This window comes from Aotus nancymaae, unplaced genomic scaffold (genome assembly GCF_030222135.1).
Source record: "Aotus nancymaae isolate 86718 unplaced genomic scaffold, 86718_ANA_hifiasm-v0.15.2.pri h1tg000003l, whole genome shotgun sequence".
NCBI lineage: Eukaryota > Metazoa > Chordata > Mammalia > Primates > Aotidae > Aotus > Aotus nancymaae.
In genome coordinates, this window is record NW_026988414.1 from 75,421,412 (window position 1) to 75,439,730 (window position 18,319).

Here is an 18,319-nt window from a genome sequence, read left to right on the forward strand (position 1 = left end):
GTTTGCTGAGGATATTTGGCCATGTCTGGGCACAGTTCTTGTGAGCACAACTTGGGGCTGCTAGCATCAAGTGGGTGGAGGCCAAGGATTCTGCTACACATGATTCAATGTACAAGACAACCCTCACAGAGAGACTATCTCATCCAAAATGTTAAGAGAAGCAAAATGATGATGCCTTGTTTACCTAGCTGTTGTTTAATTACATTTACACCTCAGTGGTGAAGTCTAAATTCTCATCTAAAACCTCATGAAAATTAGCAATAGAGAATTCTGTTTCTCTTTATGGACTGGCCCTAGGAACAATCGTTAAAGAGATCTCCTCAGAGCAAGCACCAGCACGGCCTTGCTTTGCCAGAACCTGATCTGTTAGAATAGGGATTCTCAACCTTGGCACTATTAACAAAAATACTGTCAGTAGAGCTGCAGTGAGAAAACTACTCACATACACTATTGAAGGGAGTACAGACTAGTATGGTCTTGTTGAAAAGCAGTGTGCATTAGAAAGTCCTGTTCAGACCTAAGCCTGCTCAGTGAAATAGCATGAAATGTGCTCAGATTATTTATAAACATGAATGACTCTTAAAAAAGTTTTTTTTTTTTTTAATTTTAAGTTCTGGGGTACATGTGCAGGATGTGCAGGTTTTTTACATAGGTAAACATGTGCCATGGTGATTTGCTACACCCGTCAACCCATCACGTAGATATTAAGCCCAGCATGCATTAGCTATTTGTCCTGATGCTCCCCCTCCACTCTCCTCCCCACCCCCACAGGCCTTGGTGTGTGGTGTTCCCCTCCCTCTGTTTATGTGTTCTCATTGTTCAGCTCCCCCTTATAAATGAGAACGTGAGATGTTTGGTTTTCGATTCTTGCATTAATTTTGCATGGATGACTCTTTTACTGGTACTTTTAACAGTGAAAAAGTCAAGAAACAATTTAAGTGCCCAAATTGAGGAATATCCGTAACCATTTGTTGGTGTAGCTATGCTATAGAATGTTAATGTAGCCATTATTTGCATTTGCAGTAGAAATATTCTTGCCTGTAAAAGGTACTCATCAGCTTACTACTTTTATTTATTATTGTTCTGAAAGTATTAGGCATTGCAATTTAAAGGTAAATACACATAAAACATTTAAAAAGTAAAAAAATTATCAAGGTTATGAAGATACTATATATCACAAAGCCCAGGAGAATGGAGTAAAAACTAGTAGAAGCAACAAGATAAATCAGTTCAGTAGGATGGTGGAGTACCAAATTAATATAACAACAACAATAGGTAACTTCTACTGAGCCATTACCTTATGCTAGACTCTATGTGTGCTAACTCATTCCTGACAACAATTCTATGAGGTTAATTAGGAAAACTAAGCTCTAGAGAGTGTTCTGAAGCTACACAACAGCATATCTAGCATACAAAAATTAATAGCTTTTTTTGTGATAACCAGTTAGAAAATATATTTACAATAGCAATAAAAAGAAGTAAAATATTTAAGAGAGAACGTGTGTGTGTGTGTGTGTTTGTGTGTGTGTAAGACAGAGTCTTCGCTCTGTTGCCCAGTCTGAAGGGCAGTGGCGTGATCTCAGCTCACTGCAGCCTCCACCTCCCAGGTTCAAGCAATTCTTGTGCCTCAGTCTCCCACATAGCCAGGACTACAGGCATGTGCCACCATGCCCAGCTAATGTTTTGTATTTTAGTAGAGACGGGGTTTCACCTTCTTGCCCAGGCTGGTCTCAAATTCCTGTGCTCAGGCAATCCGCTCGCCTCAGCCTCCCAAAGTACTAGGATTACAGGTGTGAGCCACCATGCCCAACCTGTAAGAGGAAATGTGAAGGATCTATTAAAAGAAAATCTTAGAAAGCTAACAAGAGATATAAAAGACTTTTATAAATGGAAAGACAAATCATAATCTTGGATAAAAGTTACAGGACTGTAAATATTCCTACAAATGTAATTCCTGTAAAATAGCAATCTTTTTTTTCATAGATCTGAAATCATTCTAAAGAGAATATAGAAAAGTCTGAGAATTTCTAGGAAGAATTTTTGAAAGAAGGAATATGAGATACAACTCAGCTAATAGATATTTAATAAAAATTTTAAAGCTGCACTCACTGACACAATAAAAATACAAATTGTTGGAAGATTTTTTTTTTTTTTTTTTGAGACAGAGTGTCACTCTATCACCCAGGCTGGAGTATAGTGGCACGATCTCAGCTCACTGCAACCTCTGCCTCTCGGGTTCTAGTAATTCTTGTGCCTCAGCCTGCCGAGTAGCTGGGATTACAGGCACCTGCCACCACACCTGACTAATTTTTGTATTTTTAGTAGAGAAGAGGTTTCACCCATGTTGGCCAGACTGGTGGTCTAGAACTCTTGACCTCAAGTTATCCGCCCACCTTAGTGTCCCAAAGTTCTGGGATTATAGATGTGAGCCACCGCACCCAGCTGGAAGAGATTTTTTAAAACAGTCTAGAAATACTTCTAAATACTTGAGGTAATTTAATATATGACTGTGGTATAGTATTTCAAAGATGGGCAGGAGAATTTGAGCCATTTCTGAATACATGCCCCTTTGCAGTATAACTTTGCTGTTTCTCCCATCAAGAAGTGGACTCTGTTTCCCTTCCTCTTGAACTTCTGAACCTGTGACTTGTTTTGGTCCATTGAAAGCTGTAGAAGTGACATGTGACTTCCAAGCCTTAGCCTCATGGGTCTGTGGCTTCTGTTCTCAACTGCATGTTCTTATTTTTTTGTAACTGCCATGTAAGGAAGCCTGGGTCAGCCTCCTTGTGAGTGAGAAATCACATGAAGGGACAGCTCAGTTATCCCAGCTGTCCCTTCTGAACACCCTAGGCAAGGGAGTAAGGCCATCCAGAACCAGTTAGTACCTAGCCAATCTACCAAATTACTGTGCTTCCCCACATAGGTTACCTTAGGTGAAACCAGAAGAGTTACCTAGCTGAGCCCAGATCAAACCGCAGGAAGCAAATAGATAGTTGTTTTAAGACACTGAGTTTTGAGGCAGTTTGTTTCACAGCAAGTAATTACTGATACAGTGACAAAAGTGGAATTCCAGGTCATTAGTGAAAGGATAGATTAGCCAGTAAATGTTGCTGAATACTCGTTTCACTCTTACTCTAGCAGTTAAATTGCTGATTAATCATTGACTGTATCAAAGTGAAAACTTCATGCTTGGGCAAATACCATAAAGAAAAAAGAGGGGTGGAAATATTTACAACAAAAATGATAAAGAGCTCATATTATATACCAATACTTTGCATAAATGAATGTGAGCAAGATCAGTCAGTGGTAGGAAGAAATATTGGGTATGATCAGGTAATACAAGGAAAAATAAATTTAAAGGGCCCAATTTGTTTTACTTTTGAAATTCCAAACTACTTAATTGGATTTTTAAAAATTATATATATAGACATTGTAATGCTGTGAGGAAATGCTTATGATGATTGAAAAACTTTTAATTTTGATACAGTATGAGTTTTATACATTAGAATGATAGATGCCCTAAAGGGTAGTAATGCTACTTAAATTCAAATTTCCATACACATCTTCCTAAAAACTCTATATATCAACAAGGAAAGCAAATTAAGTGATTGATACTTCATATCTATACTGTATCTAGGAGACATAGATGGCTACCAATGTACTTTTTTTAAATTTTTTAAAATGGTGATGAAATACACATAACACAAAATTTACTATCTTACTCATTATTAATACAGTACATTCATATTGTTGTGTAGCTATTGCATCATCCATCTCCAGAACTATTTTCATCTTGCAAAACTGAAACTATACCCATTAAACAATAATTTCCCATACCTCCTGCCCCTAGCACTTGGCAACCACCATTCTACTTTCTATCATTATGATTTTGACCAATCTGGGTAATTCATATAAGTATAAACATACAGTATTTGTCTTTTTGTGATGGGCTTATTTCATTTATCATGATATCCATGTTGCACCAAGGATAAGAATATTTGTCCTTTTTAGGGCTGAATATTACTCCACTGTATGTGTTGCTTATCCATTAATCTGTCATTAGACATTTGGATTGCTTCCACTGTTTAGCAATTATTAATAATGCTGCTGTGAACATGGGTGTACAAATATCTCTATGAGTCCCTGCTTTTAATTCCTTTCTGTATATTCCCAGAAGTGGAATTGCTAGATCATATCGCAAATCTATTTTGAATATTAATACACTGAGGAACCAGCATACTGTTTTCCTCAGTAGCTGTACCATTTTTTACATTCTTACCGACTGTGCACAAGAGTAACAGTATTTCAGCGTCCTCGGCAGTACTTGTTATTTTCTGCTTTTTTGTTTTTTTTTGGATACTAGCCATCCATTTAGTTGAGATAGTATCTCATTTTAGTTTTGGATTGTATTTGCCTGACAATTAGTGATATTGGACATCTTTTCATGTGCTTTTTGGACTTTTTTTTTTTTTAGATGGAGTCTCACTCTGTCACCTGCTTGAGTGCAATAGCGGGATTTTGGCTCACTGCAATCTCCCCCTTCCAGGTTCAAGTGATTTTCCTGCCTCAGCCTCCTGAGTAGCTGGGATAACAGGTGTGTCCCACCATGCCTGGCTAATCATTTGTATTTTTAATAGAGACAGGGTTTCACCATGTTAGCCAGGATAGTCTTGACCTCGTGACCTTGTGACCTGCTCATCTCGGCCTCCCAAAGTGCTGGGATTACAGGTGTGAGCTGTTGCGCCTGGTCTCATTTGAATATTCTTTAGAGAAATATCTATTCAAGTCCTTTGCTAATTTTTGAATAGGTTTTTTTTATACTTGTTGAGTTTTAGGAATTCTGTATATATTCTCTATATTAACCTCTTACTGGATATACAATTTGCAGCATTTTCTCCTAATCTTTTTAATTTTGCTTTTTTATTTTGTTAATAGTGTCTTTTAATGCACAACATTGTTAAATGTTTATGAAGTCCAATTTATGTATTTTTCGTTGGCTGTGCTTTTGGTCATATCCAATAAATTATTGCTGAATCCATTGTTGTAAAGCCTTTACCATACGTTTTTATCTGAGTTTTATGTCATTAGGTCTTACATCCATTTTTGAGTTAATTTTTGTATATGGTGATAGGTAAGGGTCCACCTACATTCTGTATGTGAATAAACAGTTTTTTCATCACCATTTGCTGAAAAGACTTCCCTTTCTCCATGTAGTATCTTGGCATTCTTATCAAAAGTCATTTGATTATATATGCAAGGGTTGTTGGGGGTGGGGAGGCCTTAGTCTATTCCACTGGTCTCTATGTCTGTCTTTATGCCAGTCCCATACAGTTTTGTAGTAAATTTTGAAATCAGAAAGTGTGAGTTTTCCAGTTTAGTTCTTTTTCAAGATTGTTTTGACTGTTCAGGAATCCCTTTAGATTCCATATGAACTTTAGGATGTTTTTTTTTATTTATACGGAAAACATCATTGGGATTTTGATAGTGATTGCATTGAATGTATAGATCACTTTGGGCAATATGGACATTGTAACAATATTAAGTCTTTCAATCCATGAAAATGGGATGTATTTTCATTTGCTTATGTCTTTAATCTCTTTCAGCAATATTTTGTTATTTTTATTGTACAAGTCTGTCACCTCCTTGGTTAATACCTAATATTTTATTCTCTTTGATGCTATTGTTAGTAGAATTGTTTTCTTAATTTTCTTTTCAGATAGTTCATTGTTAGTATATAGAAATGCAATTTATTTTTCGTCTTGACTGTGTCCTGCTACTTTGCTGAATTTGTTTTTTTTTTTAGCTGCAACACTTTTTTTTTAGATTCTTTAGCATTTTCTACATATAGCATCATATTATCTGTGAACAGAAATAATTTCCCTTTTTCCTTTCCAGTTTTGATGCCTTTTATTATTTTTTTTTCTTGTCTAATTTCTCTGGCTAGAATTTCCAGAATTATGTTGAATAGAAGTGGTGAAAGCAGGCATCTTGCCTTGTTCCTGATCTTAGAGGAAAATTAGTCTTTCACAGTTGAGTGTGATGTTCATTGTGGGTTTTTCATGTGTGGTTTTTATTATGTTGTTGTTTGTGGGTAGTTTTCTTCTATTCCTAGTTTGTTGAGTGTTTTTTATCATGAAAGGGTGTTGAATTTTATCAGATGCTTTTTCTGCATTAGTTGAGATGATCATGTGGTTTTTTTCCCATTTAATTCTTAAGATGATCATATGGATTTTCCCCTGAATTATGTCAATGTACTGTATTACATTCATTTATTTTCATATATTGAACCATCCTTGAATTTGAGTAATAAATCCCACTTGATCATGGTATATAATTCTTTTAATATGCTGTTGAGTTCTGGAAGTATTTTCTTGAGGATTTTCATATTAGTGTTCACAAGAGATACTAGTATGTGGTTTTATTTTCTATGTTTTACTGACTTTGATAATGTTAGTCTCAAAAATGTTAGGAAGTGTTCCCTTCTCTTTAATATTTTAGAAAAGTATGAGAATGATTGGTATCACTTTTTTCTTTTTTTAACAGGGTCTCACTCTCTCACCCCAGTTAGAGTGTAGTGGCACGATCTTGGTTCACTGCAACCTTCACCTACTGGGCTCAAGGGATCCTCCCACTTTGGCCTCCTGAATAGCTGGGACTGTTATTTTTTCACTTTTAAATCATAGCTATTTTAACTGGTGTGACATGGTATCTCATTATGGTTTTGATTTGCATTTCTCTAGTGACCACTGATGTGGAGCTTTTTTTCATGTGATTGTTGGCCATATGTATGTCTTCTTTAGAAAAGTATCTGTTCATGTCCTTTGCCTACTTTTCAATGGGGTTGTTCTTTTCTCGTAAATTTGTTTAAATTCCCTATAGATGCTGGATGTTAGATCTTTGTTGGATGCATAGTTTTCAAAAATTTTCTTCCATTCTGTTGTTTGTTTATCCTGTTGATAGTTTCTTTTGCTGTTCAGAAGCCCTTTAGTTTAATTAGATCCCATTTGTCAGTGTTCGCTTTTGTTGCAAGTGCTTTTGGTGTCTTCATCACGAAATATTTGCCCATGCCTGTGTCCTGAATGGTATTGCCTAGGTTGGCTTCTAGGGTTTTTATAGTTTTGGGTTTTACATTTAAGTCTTTAATCCATCTTGATTTAATTTTTGTATATGGTATAAGGAAAAGATCCAAGTTTTAATCTTCTGCATATGGCTAGCCAGTTATCACCACACCATTTATCGAATAGGGAATCCTTTCCCATTGCTTGCTTCTTTCAGGTTTGTCAAAGATCAGATAGTTGTAGGTGTGTGGCCTTATTTCTAGGCTCTCAATTCTGTTCCGTTGGTCTACATGTCTGTTGTTGTACCAGTACCATGCTGTTTTGGTTACTGTAGCCCCATAATATAGTTTGAAGTCCAGTAGTATGATGCCTCCAACTTTATTCTTTTTGCTTAGGATTGTTTTGGCTATTTGGGCTCTTTTTTGGTTCCATATGAGTTTAAAAAGATTTTTTTTCTAGTTCTGTGAAGAAGATCAATGGTAGTTTAATGGGAATAATTGAATCTAATAAATTGCTTTGAGCATTATGGCCATTTTAATGCTATTGAGTCTTCCTATGCATGAGTATAGAGTGTTTTTCCATTTGCTTGTGTTATCTATCATTTCTTTGAGCAGTGTTTTGTAGTTCTCCTTGTAGAGATCTGTTACCTCCCTAGTTAGCTGTATTTTTGGGTATTTTATTCTTTTTGTGGCTGATTTGGCTCTCAGCTTGACTGTTGGTGTATAGGGAGGCCAGTGATTTTTCACACTGATTTTGTATCCTGAGACTTTGCTGCAGCTGTTTTACAGCACAAGAAACTTTTGGAGGGCTGGGCACAGTGGCTCACGCCTGTAATCACAACACTCTGGGAGGCCACGACAGGTGGATTGCTTGAGTTCAGTTCAAGACCAGCCTGAGCAGTATAGTAAAACCCTATCTCTACTAAAAATACAAAAAATCAGCCAGACGTGGTGGCTTGCACCTGTAATCCCAGCTACTCGGGAGGCTGAAGTGGGAGAATCACCTGAGCCTGAGAAGTCGAGGATGCAGTGAGCTGAGATTGCACTACTGCACTCCAGCCTGGGCAACCAGAGTGAGACCCTGTCTTAAAAAAAAAAAAAAAAAAGCTTTTTGGGTGGAGTCTGGGATTTTCTAAATATAGAATCATGTCATCTGCAAACAGGGATAGTTTGAGTTTCTCCTCTCTTCATATTTGAATATTCTTTCTTTCTTTCTCTTGCCTGATTGCCCTAGCCAGAACTTCTAATACTATGCTGAATAGGAGTGGTGAGAGAGGGCATCCTTGTCTTGTGCCAGTTTTCAAGGGATATGCTTCCTGGTTTTGCCGATTTAGTATAACGTTGGCTGTGAGCTTGTCATAGATGGTTCTTTTTATTTTGAGGTATGTTCCTTTAATACGTATTTATTGAGAGATTTTAACATGAATGGATGTTAAATTTTATCCAAAGCCTTTTCTGCATCTTTTGAGATAATCATGTGATTTTTGTCTTTAGTTCTGTTTATGTGATGAATCACATTTATTGATTTGCTTTGTTGAACCAACCCTGCATCCAGGGGGTTGAAGCCTACTTGATCATAGTGGATAAACTTTTCAATGTCCTACTGACTTTGGTTTACCAGTATTTCATTTTGGATTTTTGCATCAATGTTAATCGAGGATGTTTGCCTGAAGTTTTATTTTTTTGTTATATCTGCCAGATTTTGGCATCAAGATGATGCTGGCCTTACACAATATGTTAAGGTGCAGTCCCTCCTCCTCAGTTTTTTGCTAGAGTTTCAGTAGGAATACTACCAGCTTTTCTTTGTATATCTGGTAGACTTGAGCTGTGAATCCTCCTGTCCTGGGCTTTTTTTTACATGGTAGGCTATTACTGCCTCAATTTCAGAACTCATTATTGGTTTGTTCAGGGATTCAATTTCTTTCTTGTTCAGTCTTGGGAAGGTGTATGTGTCCAGGAATTTATCATTTTCTTTTCCATTTTTTTCTTAGGTTTTCTTCTAAGGGTTTTATAGTTTTGAGTCTTACTTTTTTTTTTTAATCTGTTTTGAGGTTTTTTGTGTATTGTATGAGACGTGTTCAATTTCATTTTTTTGCATAAGGATACTCCATTTTCCTAGCACCATTTTTTGAAGAGACTTTTCTGTCTCCATTGCATGTTCTTGTTGCACTTGTCAAAGGTCTGTTGACTCTGAATTTGTGGGCTTATTTATGGATTCTCTATTCTATTCTATTTGTCTATAGATCTATTTTTATGCCACTATCATACTGTTTTGATTACTGTAGTTTTGTAATATAATATCAGGAAGTGTGATACCTCCAGTTTTGTTCTTTTTACTCAAGATTGCTTTAGCTATTTGGGAACTGTTGTTGTTCCATTTGTATTTTAGGATTGTTATTTGTGTTTCTGTAGAAATGCTTTTGGAATTTTGATAGGGGTTGCACTGAATATGTAGATCACTTTGGGTATTATAATCAGTTTAACAGTATTAATTCCTACAATCTATGACCATGGGGTATCTATCCATTTATTTATGTCTTTTAAAATTTTCTTAATTAGTGTTTTATAATTTTCAGTGTACAAATCTTTCACCTTTTTAGTTAATTACTAAGTGATTTTTTTGTTTTTCTTGTTAATATAAATGGAATTGTTTTCCCAATTTCCCTTTTAGATGGTTTGTTGTTTGTATATAGATATACTAGTCAGTTTTGTATGTTGATTTTGTAGTCTACAACTTTACTGAATTTGTGTATTATACTATCAGGACTTTTTTGTAGAATCTTTAGGGCTTTCTTTGTGTGATTTTATTTCTTCTGTCATTTTACTTCTTTTCCAAATTGGATGCATTTTATTTACTTTTCATGCTTAATTGCTCTGGGTAGGAGTTCCAGAACTGTGCTTAGTAGCAGTGGCAATAGTAGGCATCTTTGCCTTGTTCCTAATCTTGGAGGAAAACTTTCTGTTTTGCCTGAGGTCTGGGGCTGATTGTGGACTCATGTGCGATAGTCATGCTGGGTTTCTTGAGGGGCATGCATGGTGGTGCTGGCTGGAGTGACATTAGGGTGTACAGGATGGTGGGTGATTCACACAGCTGGGGTTTAGGAAGACATAAGCTGTGGGGTCATTGATGTTGAAAGCTAGGAGTGGGAGCACAGTGCTATGCTGGCACTTGGTTTTCTCAGTTGCAGAGGCTGCTGGGGTCCTCTATAGAGTAGGCTGCTGGGCACCACAGTGGCATCATGGGAGGGGGAAAGTAATTATTTTGAAATATGTCAGAGCATTCCATTCTTACAAGGCCTACCCTCAGGAAAGAAAAACTGTTTCTCCAGGGCCTAACTTTCTGGGGTTTTATCATAGCCTGTTCTAACTGGTGAAATGGGAAAACCTAACTTCTCTATGTTCTTCAGCCATGCTGTTCCACATAAGGGGAAAAAATGAGAAGTATTGGTAAAAGTCACAGTCCAGCTGCACAGGCTCACCAATAGAGTGAGACCTAATCATAGAACTATAGAACATTTACCCTCCTTTCACCTCTTATCATGATTTTACTAAAGGCTTATTTACTACCATAGTTCTGTTTACCCAGTACATCACGTCCATCTTTAAAAAAAAACTGACAGAATATACTAAAAGGCAAAAAATGCAATTTGAGGAGACTGGATTAGCATCAGATCCAGAATCAGATACAGCAGAAATGTTGGAATTACCAGATCAAAAATTTAAACAACTATGAAAAATACACTAGGGCATTAATGGGAAAAGTGGACAATGTGTGATGACAGATGGATGATACAAGCTGGGAAGTTAAAATTATTTTTTTTTTTAGTGAGACCTTTTAATCAAATGTCTCATTCTGATGCCAAGGCTGAAGTGCAGTGGCATGATCATAGCTCACTGTAACCTCAACCACCTGGGCTCAGGTGACTCCCAGCTCAGCCTCCCGAGTAGTTAGGACTACAGGCACACACCACCACCCCCAGCTATTTTTTTTGGGGGGGACAAGATCTCACTATAATGTTGCCCAGGCTGATCTTGAGCTCCTGGCTTCAAGCAATCCTTTTGCCTCAGCCTCCCAAGACACTAGGATTTTAGGCCAGAGCCATTGTGCCCAGCCCCAAATTTAAGAAAGAATAAAAAGAAATGCCAGAATTTAAAAGCACAATAACAGAAGTGAACAGTGCTATTGACAGGCTCATTAGTAGATCAGATAGCTGAGGAAATAATCTCAGCTTGAGGATATGACAATAGTAACTTTCAAAATTGAAAAGCAATTTAAAGAAGATTGGGGGAAAAGTGAACAGAATATCTGAAACTTTGAGACAACTACAAAAAGGCATAACATACATGTAGTTGGGATACCAGAAAGGAAAAGAAAGTGAGGAGGAACAAAAGCAGTATTTGAAACAATGATGACTGACAATTTCCCTCAAATTAGTGACAGACACCAAATCATAGATCTAGGAAGTTTAGAGAATAAGAGAACACCAAGCAAGATAAATGCTTCCCCTAAAAAACAAAAACAAAATATTCTACCTGCTTTTTTTTGGTAAATATTTCTCTGTCCCTTTATTTTGAGCCCATGTGTGTCTTTGCATGTGAGATGGGTCTCCTGAATACAGCCACCCATGGGTCTTGACTCTATCCAATTTGTCAGTCTCTGTCTTTTGATTGGGGCATTTAGCCCATTTACATTTAAGATTAATATTGTTATGTATGAATCTGATCTTTCCATTAAGATGCTAGCTGGTTATTTTGCCCATTAGGTGATGCAGTTTTTTTCATAGCATTGATGGCCTTTACAATTTGGTATATTTTTGCAGTGGCTGGTATCAGTTGTTCCTTTCCATGTTTACTGCTTCCTTCAGGACTGTTATAAGGCAGGCCTGGTGGTGACAGAATCTCTCAGCATTTGCTGGTCTGTAAAGGATTTTGTTTCTCCTTTGCTTCTGAAGCTTAGTTTGGCTGGATATGAAATTCTGGGTTGAAAATTCTTTCTTTTCTCTAAGAATGTTGAATATTGGCCCTCACTCTATTCTGGCTTGTAGGGTTTCTGCTGAGAGATCCACTGTTAGTCTCGTGAGCTACTTTTTGTGGGTAGGTAACGCGACCTTTTTCTCTGGCTGCCCTTAACATTTTTCCTTCATTTCAACCTTGGTGAATCTTTGTCTTGGGGTTACTCTTCTCGAGGAGTATCTTTGTGGTGTTCTCTGTATTTCCCAAATTTGCATGTTGCCCTGTCTTGTTAGTTGGGGAAGTTCTCTTGGGTAATACTCTGAAGGGTGTTTTCCAACTGAGAATCCCTGTCACTTTCAGGTACACCAGTTACACGTAGGGTTTGTCTTTTCTCATAGTCCCACAGTTCTTGGAGGCTTTGTTCGTTCCTTTTCATTCTTTTTTCTGTACTCTTGTCTTTACGCTATATTTCACTAAGTCGATCTTTGATCTCTGATATCCTTTCTTCTGCTTGATTGATTTGGCTGTTAATACTTGTGTATGCTTCACGAAGTTCTCATGCTGTGTTTGTCAGCTCCATCAGGTCACTTACATTCTTCTCTAAACTGGTTATTCTAGTTAGCACTTTGACTAACCTTTTCTCAAGGTTCTTAGCTTCCTTGCATTGGGTTAGAACATTCTCCTTTAGCTTGGAGGAGTTTGTTATTACCTACCTTCTGAGGCCTACTTCTGTCAATTCATCAAACTCATTCTCTGTCCAGTTTTGTTCCCTTGCTGGTAAGGAGTTGTGATCCTTTGGAGGAGAAGAGGTATTCTGGTTTTTGGAATTTTCAGCCTTTTTGCGCTGGTTTCTCCTCATCTTCATGGATTTATCTACCTTTGGTCTTTGATGCTGGTGATCTTCTGATAAGGGTTTCTGTGTGGATGTACTTTTTGTTGACATTGATGCTATTTCTTTCTGTTTGTTAGTTTTCCTTCTAACTGTCAGGCCCCTTTCTGCAAGTCTGCTGGAGTTTCCTGGAGGTCTACTCCAGACCCTGTTTGCCTGGGTATCACCAGCAGAGGCTGCAGAACAGCAAAGATTGCTGCCTGTTTCTTCTTCTGGAAGGTTCATCCCAGAGGGGCACCTGCCAGATGCCAGTGGAACTTTCCTGTATGAGGTGTCTGTCAACCCCTGCTGGGAGTTGTCTCCCAGTCAGGAGGCACAGGAGTCAGGGACCCACTTGAGGAGGCAGTCTGTCCCTTAGCGGAGCTCGAGCACTGTGCTGGGAGATCCACTGCTCTCTTTGGAGCCGGTAGACAGGAATGTTTAAGACTGCTGAAGTTGCACCCATAGCCACCCCTTTCCCCAGGTACTCTGTCTCAGGGAGATGGGAATTTTATCTATAAGCCCTTGACTGGGGCTGCTGCCTTTCTTTCAGACATGCCCTTGCCCAGAGAGGAGGAATCTAGAGAGGCAGTCTGGCTATAGTGGCTTTGCTGAGCTGTGGTGGGCTCCACCCAGTTTGAACTTCCCAGTGGCTTTGTTTATGCTGTGAGGGGAAAACTGCCTACTGAAGCCTCCGTAATGGCAGACACCCCTCTCCTCATGATGCCCTTGTGTCTCAGGTCAACTTCAGACTGCTGTGTTGGCAGTGAGAATTTCAAGCCAGTGGATCTTAGCTTGCTGACCTCTGTGGGAATGGGATCTGCTGAGCAACACCACTTGACTCCCTGGCTTCAGCCCCCTTTCCAGGGGAGTGAACAGTTCTGTCTTGTTGGTGTTCCAGGTGCCACTAGGGTAAACATCCAGCTAGCTGCAGGAGATTTAAAAAAGAAAATCTTCTGCAGCTAGCTCGGTGTCTGCCCAAACGGCCACCCCGTTTTGTACTTGAAACTCAGGGCTCTGGTGATGTAGGCACCTGAGGTAATCTCCTGGTCTTTGGGTTGCAAAGACCACTGGAAAGTGTAGTGTCTGGGCCGGAGTGCACTATTCCTCATGGTACACGCCCCCACCTGATGATCCTTACCTACTCACCCTGGTAACTGAAGACAAAGGTCATACTCTGTTAGCTATTCCTGGGCCCCACCCCACCACCAGATTCTCCCCTGTACTACCACAACTGATGCTCTCTTGAAAATACCACCTCCCGGCCAGCAACCAATCCACATAAAACTAGTGTATTATGCAACTACACCTAAGGACCCTCACAGAGACCACTTCACTCCCTTGCCATCTCCACCAGAGCAGGTGCTGGTATCCATGGCTGAGAGATCTGAAGACAGTTAACATCACAGATATCTGTGCACATAGCCCCCAGTACCAGCCCGGAGCCTGATAGTCCTGCTGTGTTGTTAGATCCAGAAGAGAACAGTCACTACAGTTCAGCTCTCAGGAAGCCACATCACTAGGAAAAGGGGGAGAGTACTAAATCAAGGGAATACCCCATAGGACAAAAGAATCTGAACAGCAACCTTGAGCCCCAGATCCTCCCTCTGATGTAGCCTACCCAAATGAAAAGGAACCAGAAAAACAATTCTGGTAATATGGCAAAACAGTTTTTTAAACATCCCCTAAAAAATCGCACTAGCTCACCAGCAATGGATCCAAACCAAGAAGAAATCCTTGATTTGCCTGAAAAAGAATTCAGAAAGTCGATTATTAAGCTAATCAAGGAGGCACCTGAGAAAGGTGAACTCCAACTTAAGGAAATCAAAAAAATGATACAAGATATGAGGAGAAAAATCTTCCATGAAATAGCACAGATAGAAACCAGTTACAACTTTAGGAAATAAAGGACACACTTAGAGAAATGCAAAACGTACTGGAAAGTCTCAGCAATAGAATCGAACAAGCAGAAGAAAGAACTTCAGAACTTGAAAACAAGGTTTTCAAATTAACCCAATCCAACAAAGACAAAGAAAAAAGAATTTTAAAAAATAAACAAAGCCTCCAAGAAATTTGGGATTATGTTAAATGACCAAACCTAAGAAAAATTGTCATTCTGAGGAAGACCAGAAATCTGTTTGGAAGACATATTTGGGAAAATAATCGATGAAAACTTCCCCAGACTTGCTAGGGAGCTAGATATCCAAATACAAGAAGCTCAAAAAACACCTGTGAAATTCAACACAAAAAGTTCATTGCCTAGGCACATTATTATCAGGTTAACTAAAGTCAAGACGTAGAAACGAATCTTAATTGCTATGAGGCAAAAGCACCAGGTAAACTATCATTTTAACAGCAGATTTTTCAGTAGAAACCCTGCGAGCTAGAAGGGACTGGGGCCCTATTTTCAGCTTCCTTAAACAAAACAGTTATCAGCCCAGAATTTTGTGTCCAATGAAACTAAGCTTCATAAATGAGTCCTTTTCAGACAAACATGCTGAGAGGATTTGCCACTACCAAGCCAGCACTACTTAAAAGAGCTTTAAATCTTGAAACAAATCCTGGAAACACATCAAAACAGTACCTCTTTAAAGCATAAAGCTCACAGGATCTATAAAACAAAAATAGAATTTAAAGAAAAAACAAGGTATACAGGCAACAAACATCATGACGAATGGAATAGTACCTCACATCTCAATACTCACGTTAAATATAACTGGTCTAAATGCTCCACTTAAAAGACAGAATTGCAGAGGCTGGGCACGGTGGCTCACACCTGTAATCCCAGCACTTTAGGAGGCCAAGGCAGGTGGATCACGAGGTTAGGAATTCAAGACCAGCCTGGCCAATATGGTGAAACTCTGTCTCTACTAAAAATACAAAAATTAGCTGTGTGTGGTGGCACACACCTGTAGTCCCAGCTGCTTGGGAGGCTGAGGCAGGAGAATCGTTTGAACTCAGGAGGCAGTGGTTGCAGTGAGTGAGATCTGCACTCCAGCCTAGGTGACAGAGCAAGACTTCATCTCAAAAAAAAAAAAAAAAAAAGAGATACAGAATTGCAGAATGGGTAAGAATTCACTAAGCAAGTATCTGCTGCCTTTAAGAGACTCACCTAACTCATAAGGACTCACAGAAATTTTAAAGGGGTAGAAAAAGATATTTCATGCAAATGGACACCAAAGCGAGCAGGAATAGCTAGCTATTCTTATATCAGACAAAACAAACTTCAACAGCAGTTAAAAAAGACAAAGAGGGGCATTATATAATGATGAAAGACCTTGTCCAACAGGAAAATATCACAATCCTAAACACATATGCACCTAACACTGGAGGTCCCAAGTTTATAAAACAATTACTGCTACCTAAGAAATGAGAGAGAGAGCATCACAATAATGGTGGGAGGACTTCAGTACTCCACTGAGAGCACTAGACAGGTCATCAAGACAGAAAGTCAACAAAGAAGCCATAGATTTAAATTATACCCTAGAACAAATGGACATCACAGATATTTACAGAACATTCTACCCAACAGCCACAGAATATACATTCTATTGATCAGTTGCATGGAACATTCTCCAAGGTAGACCATATGATAGGCCACAAAACAAGTCTCAATAAATTTAAGAAAATTGAAATTGTTTCAAGTACTCTTTCAGACCATAGTGGAATAAAAATTAGAAATCAACTCAAAAAGGAATCTTCAAAACCATGCAAATACATGGAAATTAAATAACCTGCTCCTGTATGATCATCGGGTCAGCAATGAAATCAATATAGAAATTAAAATATTCTTTGAACTGAACAATAACAGTGTCACAAGCTATCCAAACCTCTGGGATACAGCAAAGATGGTGCAAAGAGGGAAGCCCATAGCCTTAAGTGCTTCATCAAAAAGAAAGAGCGCAAGTCGACAATCTAAGATCATACCTCTATGAACTAGAGAAACAAGAAGAAACCAAACCCAAACCGAGCAGAAGAAAAGAAAAAACCAAGACCAGAGCACAACTAAATGAAATTGAAACAAACAAAAAAACACAACAGATAAATGAAACAGAAAGCTGGTTCTTTCAAAAGATAAATACAATTAATTGGCAAGATTAACCGAGAAAAGAGAGAAGATCCAAATAAGCTCAATTACAAAACGGGAGATATTACAACTGACACCACAGAAATACAAAAGTCATTCAGGGGTACTATGAACACCGTTGCCTACATAAACTAGGAAACCTAGAGGAGATGGATACATTTCTGAAAAGATACAACCCTCCTAGCTTAAATCAGGAAGAATTAGAAACCCTGAACAGACCAATAAAAAGCAGCAATATTGAAATGGTAATTAAAAAATTACCAACAAAAAAAAAGTCCAGGATCAGACAGATTCACAGACATTCAAGAAGAATTAGTACCAATCCTACTGACACTATTCCACAAGATAAAGAGGGAATCCTCCTTAAATCATTCTATGAAGCCAATATCACCTTAATACCAAAACCAGGAAAGACCATAACAAAAAAAGGAAGCTATAGACCAATATCCCTGATATTTAATAGACTTGAGCATCTGTGGATTTTTGTCTCCATTGGGGATAGTGAAATCATTCCCAAACAGATACCAAGGGGGTGACTGCATATGTAATACACATACACATTTATACACATATATATACGTATGCATGTGTATACACACACATACATTTATTTTCTAACTCTTCATTGAAAAGGTGTGAAAAGAATGCCCAACTCAGTAGCAATGAGCATCTCTAGTGCTCATTGATTTGGGGCTTGAAATATCTTTTCTCGATAAAAGAAACAAGAGCTTCTTGGGATAATGGCTAATTCCAGATCTGAATGTTTAAATATAGCCCTAAATTTATTAATTCTAAATATGCATGTCTAAAAATAGCCCAAAATTTAGACCATGTACCTTCCAAATAGAGGAGATGAACGGTTAATGAACTTATGTCTTCCTATCCATTGTGCTAAAGAACAATGTTAGTTCCTAAATGGACCAAGTATCTTTTCTTACACTTTACAAAATCTTCTAAATGATCCTAGTGGACCATCCCACCACCCCAAGCAAACTTAACTGTGATAAAAGTTAGGAATTCTTGGAGAGATACTTTCACATTTCACATTTGCCAATGACTGACTTGAGCTTAGAATTGCTGAAATTTGTTCCAGTTTTAAGAAGGAAGTATTTGATCTTACAATATTATTCACAAAGTCATTTACCTGACAGATACTTCTCATATTCCTAGGCTGGGAGTTACGCCTTCACTTTTTCTTTTCGTGCTAGAAAAATTATCTGCCAGCAGGAATCCAAATAATAACTTCTGCTTAGGGAGGGCAGTTAAAAACTGCCCTCCCTAAGCAGCTCCTGTTTTTGCACTTTGAGGAAAATATAGTTTTCAGAGCTTGACTTCTCTGACATTCTACAATTAT

General features: G+C 38.2%; 1 protein-coding gene across 8 annotated transcripts in view; it reads left to right on the forward strand.

Moving 5' to 3' along the window:
- The window catches only part of SCAPER (S-phase cyclin A associated protein in the ER), a 522,830-nt gene that overhangs the window by 239,471 nt on the left and 265,040 nt on the right, over positions 1 to 18,319 (forward strand). The window lies entirely within an intron of this gene.